This window comes from Neolamprologus brichardi, chromosome 7 (genome assembly GCF_056152115.1).
Source record: "Neolamprologus brichardi isolate AB-2024 chromosome 7, ASM5615211v1, whole genome shotgun sequence".
NCBI lineage: Eukaryota > Metazoa > Chordata > Actinopteri > Cichliformes > Cichlidae > Neolamprologus > Neolamprologus brichardi.
This window is the reverse complement of record NC_142110.1, coordinates 39,333,039-39,348,704: the sequence shown is the minus strand read 5'-3', so window position 1 is coordinate 39,348,704 and position 15,666 is coordinate 39,333,039. Positions and strand designations below refer to the sequence as shown.

General features: G+C 38.5%; 1 protein-coding gene across 1 annotated transcript in view; it reads right to left on the bottom strand.

Moving 5' to 3' along the window:
- il11ra (interleukin 11 receptor subunit alpha) overlaps positions 1 to 12,539 on the bottom strand; it is a 53,430-nt gene extending 40,891 nt beyond the window's left edge. The window contains exon 1 of the mRNA XM_006795595.3: positions 12,395 to 12,539. The gene's annotated coding sequence lies outside the window, so the exon portion shown is untranslated. The remainder of the gene's footprint in view (positions 1 to 12,394) is intronic.
- Positions 12,540 to 15,666: the final 3,127 nt, after the last annotated feature.

Below are 15,666 nucleotides of genomic sequence, written 5' to 3'. Positions count from 1 at the left end.
GTCTGAGATCAAAGGCAGACGCAGAGGGAAGGAGATTTTTAAAACCAAAAACCGGCTCAATGTGACACCACCAAAAGGTTTTGGGTGGGTTTTTGTACGAGTTTCGATGTCTCCTCTTCCACATACATTATATATATATATATGTTAGTTTAGTATGTTGAGGTATAGTTTTTGATCTTTTGACTAGGGCTGCCACAAACAATTATTTTGATAGTCGACTAGTCACCGATTATTTTTGCAATTAGTCGACTAATCAGATCATGCATCCACTGGACGTAAAACGTACAGCTTATTGCACCAGCAGCATCTGCTCTTATATAACTATCATTAGCTTACAGCTTTAAGTGTTTAAGGTATGTGCTAACTAAAAATAAAGACAAAAAATAAAGATAAAACTTTATTGATCCCACGATGGGGAAATTTTTGTGTTACCTCAGCTCAGGCACAGATATCAGAAGGAAATACAAAAAATACAAATAAGTACAAACAATGAAAAAAAGTAAGATAATACATTATATACAACGGTAGCATACACAGTATGTGATTATGGATATGGTTGTGGAACTATGCAAGACATAAACTATACAGCTTAACATAACTATTGTACCACTACTATTCCTATGTATAGACATGTATACACACACATGTACACACTAAATATACATATGTATACATATACATACATATATATACCTGCACATGTCCATACACACAGAAGTGGTGACCGTGGATGTTCACAGTGACATCGTGATTGAGGAGTTATGGAGTCTAACTGCTGTTGGGATGAATGATCTGCGAAAGCGCTCCTTCCTGCAGCGAGGGTGTTTCAGTCTCTGACTAAAGGAGCTTATCAGCCCACTCACATACTCATGCAGTGGGTGATGTGGGTTGTTCTTGATTTATGTCAGCTTTACTAACATCCTCCTCTCGCCAATCACCTCCACAGACTCCAGAAGACATCCCAGCACGGAGCTAGACCTCCGCACCAGTTTGTCAATCCTGCTCCTGTCCCTGTCCGTGCATCCACTCCCCCAGCAGGCCACTGCATAGAAAAGGGCAGATGCTACCACAGTGTCCATGGAATGTCCTTAATAGAGTCCTGCACTTGCTCAGTCTCCTCAGCAGGTGGAGTCGACTCTGGCCCTTCTTATACAGGATGTCTGTATTTGTAGCCCAGTCCAGTTTATTGTTGAGGTGAACACCCAGGTAAGATGATAGTTTATTAAATTTTAATTAAATTTCCAGATTGTTTCAGTGGAGTTTAATAAACTCAGCCGTCTGCTCCTTGCTATCTAAAATATAACGGGACACCAGAGTATATTCTCCAGCATCTCACACTTCTGATAATCAGTTGTCTGCTTGACATTTATTCAGCTGTGCAAAAACACTAACTTTAATCTCAGCCAAACCGATTTACTCAGGAACAAATAAAATACTGAAAAAAGTCAAACAATAACATTTTTAAATTATCTAAGTGACTTATATATATTTAACCTGAGTAGCGAAAGACGGTGGTGGGTTTGAAAATGATTTGTCGGGAGTCCGGTGTTCTCATCGGCTCTAGTGAGCCTTGCCCCCGGCTAGCTATCGAGCTAGTGGGTAACAGACGTCTCCGAAAACGTCGGAGCGCTTTTGAAAATATGTGGTGTCTTGATAAACTGAGCAGATATTTGAGGTTTACACAGCTACAATTCTCCCCTGAAAATATGTTAAACGTTTATTTTGTGACCCAGAAAGAATAATAAGAGTAATATTAAAACTAACTAGCTGCCGCCATTGTTGGAAACTGAGCTGGGCTGCGCTATAAATTCTGGGATAGGTTGGGCCTCGAAGTATACATCCGACCCATCCTTCAAATCTGGTGAAACGCAGGGCGCATTTGTCAGCCGCATTTGTTGGAGTCTTCGAATTTGGACAGTCTTCGTTGTGTCGCTGTAACGTAATCGGCCAACAAATGCGGGCACAGGAGGATGCGGTTACTGAATTTGGACACAGCTACAATACCAGACACTGCTTCTTCTTCGGGGTTTAACGGCAGCTGGCATCTTTGTACATGCAGTGCTGCCATCTTCTGTTTCAGTCCGTTATTACACTCTTAAATCCTACTACTTATTCCTGCGTCTTTTGGGATCTTACAAAGTTCCAAACGACGCGTCGACTATTAAATTAGTCGTTGATGATTTTAATAGTCGACATAATCGTGAGTAGTTGACTAATCGTGGCAGCCCTACTACTTTTGACAATAAGATAATTTGTCTCAGTGCACTGGACTTTGTGCTGCCATTTTGTGAAATCAATTTAACACAGAGATTTCTACCCATGCTTTTGCAGTGTCCCATTGAATGTTATTTAACCTAATGGCCTAATGTTGACTCAGGGAAAAGCCTTGATGAAAAAATCATTTAAGCAAACACAGTCCCTATGGTCATCAAGTAGTAAGTGCTCATTACTAACTTTTACAAAATGCCTGTCTCGTGTTTTCTGATCAAACTCAAAAGCTATGTTCTTAACACATTCCTAAACATGCAAAGCATTTCGTGTCAGTATGTATTCTTCCTTGAGTGATGGTCAAAAACATGTATAGAAATATTAAAGCATATTTTGATCTGTTGCATTATTTCCACCCTCTAACATTAATTGACTGTCATCTACAAACAATCTCAATCTGATGTGTTTAGCGCTGAAGATTTGCCAAAGTAAACCAAAGTCTAAGGATCATTTATCACATTCATCTACTCTAGATCACTGGATATTTTCAGAGTTTTTCACCAGCCAATTTTCTTAAGCCCAGAGCAATGTTGTTGAAATGTATTCATGTCAATGGCATTTTCTTGACTCATTGCAACCAACCATGATAAATGGCTATAAAACTGTCTTCAAATGAAAATTACAATTAAAAAACAAAATCCACAAACTTTAGATGGCAGACATTTCTATATTAAGCAAGCTATGATCAACTGTGCATTTAAGATAAATGTAATGAACAGAGACTTGGATCTTTATGATTTAAGCCTTTTTTAGATGAAGGAACTCTAAGAAGAAAAAGCAAACATTTAGTGTTCAAATTGTGATTGTCTCACAGTGAAAGAGCCATTAAACAACTCATGTATTTATAAAGTTTTCATTAAAGCTTCAACATGTCAAGCTGCTGAACTGTTTTTTTCCAGCTTCTTCTTTAAGGCCTAGTATTAACATTATCTTACTGATGTAGTGACACACAGAAGCTGCAATGCATTACCATTGTTTCCTAAGAGCTGACACCTACTACCAAAGAGTTCAGAGTACACACGCTGAAAGGGCAGAGGATCAGGTGTGATCTCACTACTTCCACGTAGGACAACCACATCTGCTGTGATCCTAGCCCATAGTCAAACTGGGCGATATAGCCTCAAAATTGTATCACATTTCAAGAGAAACTGCTTGTAGGCAGTATCATTTATGTGTGAATGAAGGGTATTTTCCATCAAAGGTAAGCACAAAAATATCCTAGGTAGCGTTTTCTCTGGAATTTTTAGGTAAAACTATAAAATAACTGGTTGACACCAGTTTAACAGTAAGTGAAGCAACTTAATCTTGTAACTCTTTATACTGTACCATATAAAACTGAAAAATATTTTCTACCTGGGATTCATCTGGGTCAAGCCTTTTAACCAGTTGCTTAAAGTCCTGCTTTTCTACCAGAAACACCATTTGCTCTTCCTGTCATATGGAGTACAACTATCAAGTGTTCCAGTAATGCTCAGTGAAGTTATTTGTTTACATTAAGGTTGTGCATTATGTGCTACTAGCATCTACTCCACCATAGCATGGTAATACTCAACTGTGTGTTTTTGCCTAAAGTGATGGGACACATTTGTTGTTACTTCCTTTAGCGGGGATAAATTTAATGATGATTTTGCAAAGGACCAGACAACGTTGGATATTATTGAAACAGTTCCCTTTTAAAGTACTAATTCATCACAAGAGGCCGACTCTTGCTTCATGCCCGGCTTGCCTCACTGACACATGCACTATGGAACGTAAATACAAGTTGTTGCTATAGCAGCGATATCGTAATTTGGCATTTTTATCTCACGTAAAAATTTAAACTGGAATTATTACCAGCGGCATCATGTGGCACAGCCATAGTCCATATAATTCAAATGCATCATGTGACATATATTCAACAATCAACAAACAGCAACAATTCCAAATGCCAAACCACATCATCATACTGATATAATAATTACATATTGCAATCTTTATGGTGAAAGCTGGTCAGATTCAGGCAGCCAAAGCCTTACTGCTTGACAACAGTTCTCATTCAGTTCTACACTGATAGCAAGGATATAACCAAAACTTTGTCACCTGCAAAAACAAAGATTTCTGCCCTGAAAACTGCTTAAGAAACATTAGCAGTGTATTCAGTTTCATATTCATTTGTTTCTGTCACCTGCCTGCCAAATAAGATAAGATCACCATGCTCGATACACCCATTTATTCTCCTTTCAAACTGCCAACACTCCATGAAAGCAACAACACAGTGGGAGGGGGTGAGGGGAGGAAATAGATACTGGGAGACAGAGGGCATATAAAACAATAAAACTGGATAGGGAAAGAGAAAGCTGGAAAAAGGCAAGAAAATAAGGACAAGGGAGAAACAAACCTAAACAAAGCGGAAAAAAACAGACAGCAAAGGGAGAAGGCGCATTTTATAATTTGGGGGCAAGTTCATACCTACTTGCCATAGACATTCCAACTGAATTAGGTCATGACAGAGACACATACACATACATTTTTTGGACCCTAGAGACATTTTGGCTACATAAAAACTGTCATATAATTTAAACAGACAAGTCTATTCATTATGTATGAGGAGAAAGGTAAAAATAGTCACCTAAAGGGATCAGTAGTGACAGTTTTGGATTTTAGCCTTGTCCCCAGTGACACAAAGAGGTAAAGGACTGTTTTGGAGTGCGCCAAATATTCAAGCATAAAATGAAACAAATCCTAAAGTCTTTGTTTTGCTCTAACTGATGACAGTTAATGCAAAACAACTTCAATTACACAGAGTAAAACATAAGGACATACATTTTAATGGTGTTATTACTTTGTAGCAATAAGAGAGTGGCTATAAAACTAAATAACCTAATGAAATAATTTTTTTTTCAAACTGTTTCAAAGTATTTCAGCCCAGCTTCACACTACCTTCCAATCAGCACATACTTAATCACACAAAACTTTGAAACTACATTTCTGATGAAAGGAAATCAAAACTGAAAGCAATACGTGTTTTTATAGACGCAAGTTTGATAGCTTGATATATAAAAGCATCAAATTAGCACAATTAGAAAAATGAAAATTTTAACATTTCTGGTTAAAAAAATTACAGAAATTATGAAATGATTTAAATGTTGTTGCTATTTATTTTTCCGGTGACTCAACTGATAAATTAAGAGTTCCACCTCTGTTCAAGTGATGAGTTTTTCTCGATAAAAGATACGTCAAAACAAATCCCACCCCATGCAAATACCAACACAAACAAATGAATGGCAATTTATATGTGGAATACACAAACATGACCCCCCCACCACCACCACCACACAGTGGAATCACTGATGCACAGTGGAATCACTGAATAACTGATGCAAATAACTGAACACACAGGGAGCACTAAGGACTGTTTGATTTATCAAAAACACACATACATTATTCACACCAGAAAATCTCCCTTTTTTAAAATGTTTGTTTTAATTTTTGACCGTGAGCTTCAACAACACTATGTTTATCAACTCTACAGGTTACCAAAGCCTCTGCCATAGCCACTCTGGGTCAAAGCCTGAACAACATATGTGCATGGCAAACGTTGTCTATGCAAGTTTCCCTTAAGAGGCTGCTGTCTCCACACTGGACTGCACTCAAAATCCATACAATTATTAGAGAAAATACAAAAATTACACTTCACTGAAAAAAACTGTACTCATTTCACTAGCAACTACGGTCAATTGCAAGGTGACAAGGTTTTTTAGCTACCTAACGTATACTGGAGACAGACTTGAAAGCCCCACTACTTACACTGACCAAAGGCTAAAATAAGAGCACCAATCATCTCTTTCCCCTTTAGCCCTTAGAGTTCTTCCCTGTCTCTGAAAATAAACCCTGCAGAGAGAATAAAGCAAGGACCTCTTCGAATGCTGAAAACAACAGGTTCACAACTTTCAAAACAATATTTTTGACATGGTAGTCATGTTAAATATGACCACCTGCTCCGTGGAAGTTAGCGCTAAAAAAAGGGTAAAATTTTGGTAACTTTTCCACACCAGCTTGTAAATCAATCCACTGTATTCTTCATGATGGCTTGGCAAATAACCATGCATAATGTGGAGGTAGAATTGCAATCAATATAGTGTTTTTCTAGAACAGACTAAGGTTCTGCCAAGCACTAATAATCTCCCAAGTGAGCTCTGTTTTCAGAGTCAACACTGCATTGGAAAGAAGAGTTACTGTTTATACAGCTAAACCTAATAGATGTTATTTTCACTGGCAAAATGGCAGCAAGGTGCCAAAAGTACCCATTTTTTCAGTCACATGGACATTAATATTTGATATATGCTGCTCACAGTAAAACAAGCATACACACCTCACAGCACCTTTCTTCATCATCATAGTAAAAGCACGCAGTAAAATTAGGGTTTATCGTTCTTTGTGACAAACAGAAAGCATAGTTTCCTGAGAGGGCCTGTCGAGGTCCAGAAGATCATCCAGTACATTTGCAAAGGAAGGAAGTACATTCTTTAGCAGTTATCTTCCCTGGATCCACAAAAACCCTGCCACACAGAAGTTTCTACAGAGAGGTTACCATTGCAAAGACAATAACTTTGCAATGAAATTGCTTTAAAAACACAATGAATTAAATGAGAATTTCAACCTTGCATCTTTAGGCTTCCACCAATCAGTGATCTGATAAAACAAAGTGTTTATTTTGCTATAAATTCTAAAATGTGGACGCTGTAAATACACTTACTCACACACATGCCTTCAATCCAATAGCACTGAAGACACGATGCTGCTGGGTTGAGTACAGTACCCTATAATAGTGTCTAATGTGAAACACATGATCATATTTTCCACTTAGGTTCCTTAATTCAAACAAAGTTTGAATTCAAATGTCAGTTCACGACATTTTATCTTATTAGCTTTTTCTGTGAAATCTTGTTACAATAAGCGGCTTAATCCTTGACACACGGACCGAAGAAAAAGCACAGGAACAATCACAATCATAAGCAGTATATTTCCGTCACTGCCTTCTCCATTAACCATACTTAAAGCCAAACCAACAACTATAAATCCTCAATGGCATGATGACAAGCACACTGTCGTTGAACGGGTCTGTTTTCATACATAAGGCGCATTAAGCGAAACAAAACAGTCAGATAAGTCAAATTTTACTCAGCTCATTCTTCTTGCTTCCTCCACTTCCATACCATTAATTCATTAATGTTAAATTCTCTTACCGCTGCTCCATTCCTGTGTTGTTGCAGTATATTAATGACTAACCTCGTATTGTGGATGGATTATGTCAGTTGTTCTCCTGACTTAATTTTGGTCTGTTTACAGCATCCTGCCATGCGACTGCATTTGTCCCTAATCACTGGGAACCCTCACGTTAACTTTTATCGAGTGGAAAAAAGTTAGCATTCATCCTCCAGCTTCACTGTGTTTATGTTATGCTGACATAGCTGTGTCACTAGCGATCACGTAGCCCATTATTATATACCAGCTAGCCCAACTTCAGTAACCCTACAAAAGTCACTGCTGTTTAGTTTTTTGTCTTCATTTATGTTGGAAGTGGTAGCAGAGCTGTACGTTTTCATTTTTTCAGAAATCTCTCAGTCAGAACATGCTAATACATGTTTAGGTGGAAGCTAGTGAGCTAACTTCCTGCTAACTTCTAACTCAGTGAAATTTAATAAATTCTGTTTTCATGGATGCCTGGATGTTAAACTTTACCAGATGTAACAACATCTGGTAAAGCAGCAACGCTGATCATTTTATTAAAGATGAAAGAATTTAGACAGTGTTTAACTCTCAGTGATGCCGCAGTGTTCGTTTGACTTTGGGACCTGAAGCGGACTGAGTTTTGTACCCAGATTACTCTGCGAGGCTCCTGACTACGGTAATGCTCTGACAATCCATCAAGTGGTCCGGCTTTGTAGCTTACCAAAGTCATTTGAGCGCCGCATACCACATAAAATCGGTTTGAGGTCAGTAAGCACAACCAGAATTCATACATAAGGCGCACTGTCGATTTTTGAGAAAATTAAAGGATTTTAAGTGCGCCTTATAGTGCGGAAGATACAGTAGTAACTATTTTGCATTGGGTAATTGAGACACTACTAAAGTGTGTCTCAATGGCAGGAAACTACTCATTTCCTGCCACTTCTTTACACGGATGGAAAACAAGGCACCAATGGTCGCAATGGTCCAGTCTCCACCTTGCATAAAAAGATATAAAAACTGTTCTGATACAACTGATATAAAGAATAAAGAAGATGTTGACAGCCATGTCAAAAATCATGCGTCCTTATGGACTTGCTTTATTTTTTTTTTATAAACATACTCGTAAAAGACTTGTGTAAATATCTGCCAGATTTGTTTCCAATATTGATGTGGCATTCTTATGTTCAGTTCTGCTATCTAAAACAGATCCAGCATACTTCAGCTTTTCACCACGAGGCCCCATTTATCAAAGAGTGTGTATGTTAACATTTCAGGGCAGCTGGGTCTCAGATGGTAGAGCGGGTGGTCTATTGGTATGTTTGGGCAAGATACTGAACCCCAGGTTGCTCCTGATGCGTCCATCGGAGTGCAAGTGTGTGCATGAATGAGTAGAAAAGCACCAAGTTCCAGTCCATTATACATTAACAAGGAAACAATTATTGTAGAATAGGCCCGATTTTTTTCGAGATGGAAAAATCCTTACTGGCTAGCAAATATTACACTTTCACCCTCGCTGTCGCCACAGTATCATTGCCCTTATTGGTCAGCTGACCACAGAAGAGAGTCATAGCTCCTAACAGAGAGGACGCATCTCTCTTAAGTGGCTTGATCTTGTGGCTTGTAGCTGTGGGAACTCTTCCAAAGGCAGAAATTCATAAAATATGTTGAAATGGAATGTTTGCCAGTTTGAGGCTTGCAAAATAACTCTTCAAACGCACAGTTAAGCACAGCTCCTGGTGAGTGGGGATAAACTGCTTAAACAGCAGCACTGAGGACTAGAGAGACCCCTATCTAGGCCCCTCAATGTTGGTTTAATATCTAGCTGGCTCCTTCTGCTCTTTCTTTTACTTACACATACACACACCAAAAGTATGGCCTCAGACCTGGCAAACAGCCTTCAAGTTCTTGGAGCAGCTTTCTCTCTAATTTAAAGTTGATTGCCATGGCCCTCTGTGAGTGACTAGTGAAATATGAGTGTGGAGAAGAGTATGGAGGCTTGGATGTGCGTTTGGCTCCGTGTGCATGTGAATGTGTGAGTGTGCATGCACAAAGCCATTGGATCGTTTACATATATGTGCATGCAGAAGTCTGCGTCAAGGTCTGTGTGGAGCCAGAGCGTATCTGTGTGCTCGTGTGGTTTTTGGCCAGAGCTAGAGCAGAGATTGGACTTCCAGCTAAAGACGTCTGCAGGGAAAGCGAGCTGAATAACAGTACCCTTCTCAGGCTAAAATGAGGTGTTAGAAGGTGAGTTCAACTGTACTGAGCTGTACAGAACATGTGCTCAAGTGAAGAATGTTAGACTATACAGTCTGGGGTCTGTCTTTATAAACCTGCTGCAAGTTAATGAATACTTCATACAACAATGGGGAAGATTGGGTTAAGTTAAACCTTGCCTTGGATCCTGTGTATTTCTTGAACGATTAAATAGATTACTAATGTTTTCTATAGTATTTTCATTAGCCAAAACACGCAGGTGTTAGCCACAGTCGACTTGTTTTACTCTGCTTAGGATCCTGGATTTCCCTTTCTTTTTTGGATATGTATGTGGGCTGTGATTCCAAAAAGCAAATTTGTTCCCACTATTTTTCACAATGTTTAGAAAGCAAAAAATACCATCAAGTTTTCCTTTTATAGAGACAGAAGGCTTTAATCCGTGGGTAGGCCAACATCCCAGAGGTAAACAACAAGGTGCCCGGTGTGCCTCGTTTTTCTTAGTCAGTGTATATTTAGTTTCACAGTGGTGAAGTGGTCAAGAAATCTGGTTCTTTGCAAAGGTGTCCAAACTGAGATGCATCCTCCCGAATGAAAAACAGTAAACACTGCTGTAAGTGACGCGGATGCTACGGGGAGATGCCAGGTGTTTGGCTTCTCTTTCCACACAGCCCATTGTGCGTCTGGCTACGATAAAACAACAATTACACGATCTGTCTCTCTGCATAGAATTAGCTGAATGGATTTTAAAGGAGAAAAATAAACAGCAATCAAACAGGGAACCACTGAAAACCTGGGTCAAATTAACATCACAAGACTGACTTAAGCAACCCTGGTTTTCTGTTTTACTCCCACATGGGAGTGAAGCGGAAAAATGGACTCCTATTGGCCAACTGATAGCTAACAGTACAATTGCTTCCGCCTCACAAGAAACTAGAATAGAATAGAAATATCCTTTATTGTCCCTCATTGGGGAAATGCACGTGTTCCAGCAGCAAACTGACAGGCAGACGCAGCATGCAGAGTCAAAAGACAATTTACAACATAACGAAAACAAAGTACTAATGAGAAGTCTTTTTTTTCTGAAAATACAAGATATCTGAAAAATTCAAATAATAATAGTAGCCAATAAAGCAGACGCAGTTTTGTCTTGTTACTGTCTTTGACATATAGTACTAAGACTCCTGAAAACAATATCTCCAAGAATTTAACATGGAACTTCTACAAATCATAACCGATCCAACAGCTCTTACTTTAATATTCCTCTTATCCTCGTTTTCAGTACATGTAAAAATTATTTTTGTTGAGGGCCATGTACTTGAGCCAGTGCAATCCTTGATCAATAAAAGTGGACTCTGATCCTACTTTTCGCTGCATCCACCTCTTTAAAGAATCACAGACGTACACTGATGCTGAAATACACAAAGTTATTGGCAAGGTTCAAATGTTTCCACTGATACAGAAGTACTGCTTACACTGTGGGCAACTATGAGTTTCTTAAAGCCTTTAAGCTCATAAAGACAGATGTTACAGCATGAACTTTTACCCACATTTTCCTTTTAGCGGGGCAACATTCAAGAAACAGCTAATTTCAAGCAAAAGGCTCGCTGCCTGCTTTTCTGATTTCTTTTCCCACCTTCCTTCCCTTTCCTACTCCTGAGACACCTTCAGGCTTCATCATTCTGCTTCGTCTGTTTGCATTCCTGTTGAGCTCTATTTAAAAGCTTGAGCACTCCACTGGTTAGAGGAATGCACATCTGCAGTGAGACCCCATCCCAGTGTCTCTGTCATCTTTTTCTTTTTTTGTCTGTCTCTCTGTCTGCTTATGCATTATAGTAAGTATTCGTTTCTGATTGAGTTCTCAGAGCGTTAGCTTTTGCTATTGACCTGGAACTTGAACTAATTGCAGATATAAATATACAACAACAAAGGGCAGGATGAAGACTAATCTTGTTTATTACATCAACAAGTGCTTTCAGTGGCCATGATTTCAACGCTTCATTTATACTCTGCCAAGTGAGTTCCCGTGCTTGGTTTTCAGAACTGGAACCAAAGCATGTCAATGAAAGCCAGTGAAAGTTTTTTTCTTTACATTTATCACACTATTTTACTATATTTAGAAAATAATTACACAAATCACAAGCACGCTTTCCACAACAATAATACAAAAAGTACACTAGAACCAAACCACACCAATCTACAATCCACCCATCACAACAATATTTACACATTTAAATATCATGCAGCACCTTGTTCTCACTGCATCATTTTTAAATGAAATCTAAATCTAAAACACAGCAACAGAAAGACATTTAATTAACAGTGGAAACAAAAAACAGCCATGCTCAGTTTATCAATAATAAAAGAACAACACATTGTAACCAGTGCTTTTTGTCCAGGGTACCACCAGCTTTTTACCCATAATTACAAGGCATGAAGTTAAAATACAATTAGAGGAAAAAAGACTGTGGTATGATGTTTAACAGCCTAAACAGGGATCCACATTGAGGCTAGTACGACAAGTCCCCACTGTGAACAACAGTAGAGTACATTTCCCTTCATTCCCTCCTGTCCCGTGTAGGGAGGCGGATTAAACTTTTCGTCCCCACATCCCTCACCAACCACCCCTCACACACACACAGGCAGTTTACTAGCCGCTAATCCTCTCCCGCCCGGTTTAAACACTTTAAATGGCCGGACTTACCTTGGAAACTATCCCCGAGTCAAACAGGCATTATTATATTGTCGCCTTCCATGGCTGGTACCTCAACGAGTTGTTCCTCGACTCACCGATGACACTAGACACGAAGTAGCGGGGCAAGAGAGCAACAAAGTCGGACAGCAACCAGGAGGAGGAGGGAGGAACGAGGCCGGAAAGTGGGCTGCTGCGCCATTGGAGGCGGCGGATGTCAATCACCTGACTGAGTGGGCGGCCCCTAACTGTAAAGAGATTATGGAGGCTGAGCTATAGGTCTGAGGTTTAATGAGGAATGCGGGATGAAAAACAGAGCGAGGTCTCCAACAGCAGGGTTATGAAAGTTTGAATGTTTTGGTCTGTTTTTAATGTATGCAGGTTTATTTCAAATGTGTGTCTACTATAAAAAATGGAAAATAATCAAAATTCCACTTCAGGCAGTTGTAACTTTTAAAAAATGTACTTATAAAAGCTGCCTCTTTTAATTTCTAATGAAATTTATGTATATACATTTTTTCCATGGTTTACCTGTTTATTTTTTATGCATATAGCATAAAATAGGTATAGGTAGTCGGAATAGGTATTGCAATATATACAATAAAAGCACAACACTTTTCAATGGCAAAGTAATGCTGCATACAGGCAGGTTTTTACAGATTTCAACAAAATGACAAAAGATTTTCACTGGATATATTAATTTTATTTAAGGTGATTTATTTTTAAAAACATAATATTGTTACGTTCTGTTTTTATTTTATTTTATTTAGCTAAATGTTTTGTTTAGACATGAATAAGCTCTTATGCGTCAAAGTAACTGAACATGTCTATAACGATGGAAGCAAAACAGCCTTTTACAGGTTTCCAGCTAAAATGTTGATCCCGTCTCATGAAGTGCACCACTGATTTACTTATTTCTTTTTATATTTGGCTTACCTGTTTGTTAATGAGTAAATAACACATTAAACCAATTAATGGTTCCAGTGCTCTGGGCTTCACCAGCAATAAATTACATGACAGTAACAGCTAATTATTGGAAATAATTCCCTTTTCGCCTCCCCCATGAATGATAGAGGTGGAAAAACACATCTGTTGGTCTAATGCAGTATATTAAAAAACCACTGCTTGTCACAGGGACAGATTTAGCACATGACAAAACAGCTTTCTGACATAACAAATTCTCGTCTGTTTTACACTCTTTTTTTCCTGTAAACTAACTTTGACCTCTCAACCAGATCTCCTCCACAGAGAAAAAAATCAGCCACTTGCACAGCTTTTTGTTCAGTTTTATGATTAACAGTCAGGAACAATTAGAGTGCAAACTGTGGCAGTTGGAGTCCAGTCCGCTCATCAGGCATACAAGGGTGACATCAATTATTCCATTGAAAAGGGGATTTCCAATTTCCAAAAGCTCAGCCAGCCCCCCTTACTGACCCTGACCTTTTTAGCTGCAGCTTGGAAGAGTTACATTTTAACATCTCATTAGGAGCAGAAGAGCAGTGATTGCCAAGCATGCGTAAAAGAGATATGAAAGAGTCTGGTTGTCCATCTTAATTTATCAGCTTATCCAGTGTTTACATATTTGCAACGAGATTTTTTTTCTCCTATAGAGTGTACCTGCTTAATGTTTGCCCTAGAACACTTGTGGAGTGAATTCCCCATCAATACAAGCTTTACAAAAATACTGCTTTCCTGAAAATGAGCATTCACTGTTTGTTTGCTTGTTTAAATTGTGTTTGTTAATTTAAATCTTTCATACTTTTGAAAGAGCAGTTTGTGGCATTGTTGGAGTGTACTACTTTTGCCTTCTGATGACCTATCCATCTGTGTGGTTTGTATCTTCCAGTCTATTATCTTGCCTGGCATCTGTCTTACTACTGCTGGACAAAATGTACCTGTCACTCTGTTCCCATCTGCCTTATCTTTTGTCTCATTGGTTTGTATGTGTCCGTCCTTCATCTGGGTCTTTTTTCCGTAGCTCATTTAGCCATCTGTTGTGACACTTCTGTATTTTCATGCATCCAAAAACTAGGCTTCAAGTTAGCAATTAAATATCTGTTTCTATGATAAACATATTCAAATTTAGATTGAAATTATACTAGTGTCTTCTCTTTAATTTTGTTACAGTAATGCACCTTGTAATACAAACTTTAAAGTAAGTGTAAATCTATTATGCAGGCTATTATTTGTTGACGACGACCAACAACCTATATTCAGTTTCTCAGACTCAAACTCTTACATAGAGCTTACATTTAAGCACTCAGGACTCATAATGTGAAATAGCACTAGAGCATCTCAATGAAGTGAATGTTAAAGAAAGAAAACTTGTTTCTCTACAGTTATATAAAAAACTTGTTGCTTTATGTTCTGTGGTATTGCTTCCCTCTGCTGGGCCTTTTAACTCATTACACAGTTCAATAGGTTTAAAATAAGAACGGGATCAGTCCTATAGACTGTGTACATCATCCACGTTTTGTATTCCACAGTTTACTTTAACACAAATACTCAAGCAAGCCAGTGTAAATCCACCAGTGCTGGCCTGCTCGCTGTCTCTCAGTAAGATTACATTAAACCTCAGTTCATATGCAGTCGGTTATTAGATTTTAGCAACACATATTTTACAACCAAGTCTTTACCTCGTTGTGTTTTTGAGCTCTACCACCAGTGCACAGTTGTAACTTGTGCATACCACTACCAAAAGTATTCGCAATCTTTCTCTGATAATGTGTGTCCCAAGATTTCTGTCAGTACACCCTATGCTTTTAGGCATTTTAACCTGGTGGTGATGCTAAAGGAAAAGCCAGACAATCCCTTATCACAGATGCAATATACCATAGGAGCTCCACACACACCCTTCCTGTTTTCTCTAAGGGCATATTTACTCATCATACTACATGTTTATATATAACATGCTGTCAGAGTGATGAGCTCAGAACTGTAATTATTCTATTGTTGCAATAAATAATTTAAAGTTGTGAGTTGTTTGACTGAACCATCTTAAATATTTGTTAATATTTCCGTCTGGGTCAAAGTTTTTGTCAAATTTAGCCTCCCATAAGTGATGAGGATTATAAATACTGTGATTTCCCATTTGTATAATTAGAATTTAATGCACTTTCTGAATTTTCTCTGATGTCTGACCTGAGGCTGGTAAAAGCAACACTATTTGATATCCAATGAAAATCACTGGATATTGTTTATAATCGTCTTGAACAACAAAACAAGATGTCACTCTTTCCTTCTTTCTTTTACATTTTTTTTTACTTGGTGTAGCTCACTAAGTG